The sequence below is a fragment of the Arachis ipaensis genome, chromosome B08 (genome assembly GCF_000816755.2).
Source record: "Arachis ipaensis cultivar K30076 chromosome B08, Araip1.1, whole genome shotgun sequence".
NCBI lineage: Eukaryota > Viridiplantae > Streptophyta > Magnoliopsida > Fabales > Fabaceae > Arachis > Arachis ipaensis.
Genome location: NC_029792.2, coordinates 128,877,181 through 128,878,327, shown reverse-complemented (window position 1 = coordinate 128,878,327; position 1,147 = coordinate 128,877,181).

Below are 1,147 nucleotides of genomic sequence, written 5' to 3'. Positions count from 1 at the left end.
TGAAAAAAATTTAAAAGACAAAAAAAAAAAAAAAATTCTTCAGCATTGAGCATTAAATTAAATATCAAATGTTTTATAAATGAAATGCAATGCAATATGCATAGTTTTGGAATTATTATTTTGTAAACATACCTAGAATTCCAAAGATGAAAACTAAAGGAGTGTGTGGCATGGTTGAATGTTGGTTTTGGAATAATTAATTAATTAAAATCTCTCTATTCAAAAACTCCCTTGTGTGAAGTGGGGAAGAAGCTACTTTGCTCTCTAAATTAAATTTCTCTCTGTCACACTCATTTCAAAGAGAATAGAATCCCCTGTATATAGGGTGCATGGAAGGGTATGTGTATGTAGTAGATTATTTATTTAAATAAAAAAAAGAATAATTATTAATTAGTACAATTTTGCATGGACATTATGATTTTATTGAAAGTATGAATGAATCATACGAGAGAATAAGATGAGAAGACACCACATCCAACTCAAAACCTTAAGATGATGATTTTATTGAAAGTATGAATAAATACTGCGAGAGAACATAAGATGAGAAGACACCACATCCAACTCAAAACCTTAAGATGTCAAGTTAATGGGTCTCTCATCTTATAAACTCCTCACTCTTCCTTGTTTTCTTTGATGTGGGACTAACTTCAACACTCCTCACACTTGCAACACTAACATGCATATGCATATGAGATAAGAAGAAGGATGAAATGAATAATGAAATATACCTATGAGACCGCAAATAAAAACCCAGAAATGATGGTTGAACTCCATGAGTCTTAGTAATAATTATAATAGAAGTTAGTTGTAGTATGTAGTAGAATAGAAGAGGATGGTGTATGTGTTATCTCTCTCTTTCTCTCTCTCTCAAATTGCACGAATCGATATGCTTCGAAGAGGGGTGTATTTATATGCGCAAAAAGGGAGGAAGGTGAGTCCAAGTTGCTAAACGCAACAGAGAACAAATATAATGCTAAGTGCTAATTGCTAAGTGCTAACCATCTATTTAGCTTTTAATCACTTTCCAGGTTGTTGCTCCCATCCTAAAACAATTTTTAATTCAATTACGTTATTTCGAATCATATACCCTCTCTTTCTCTCTCTCTCTATCTCTATCTTGCACATTATTATTTGCTTGTGGAGATAG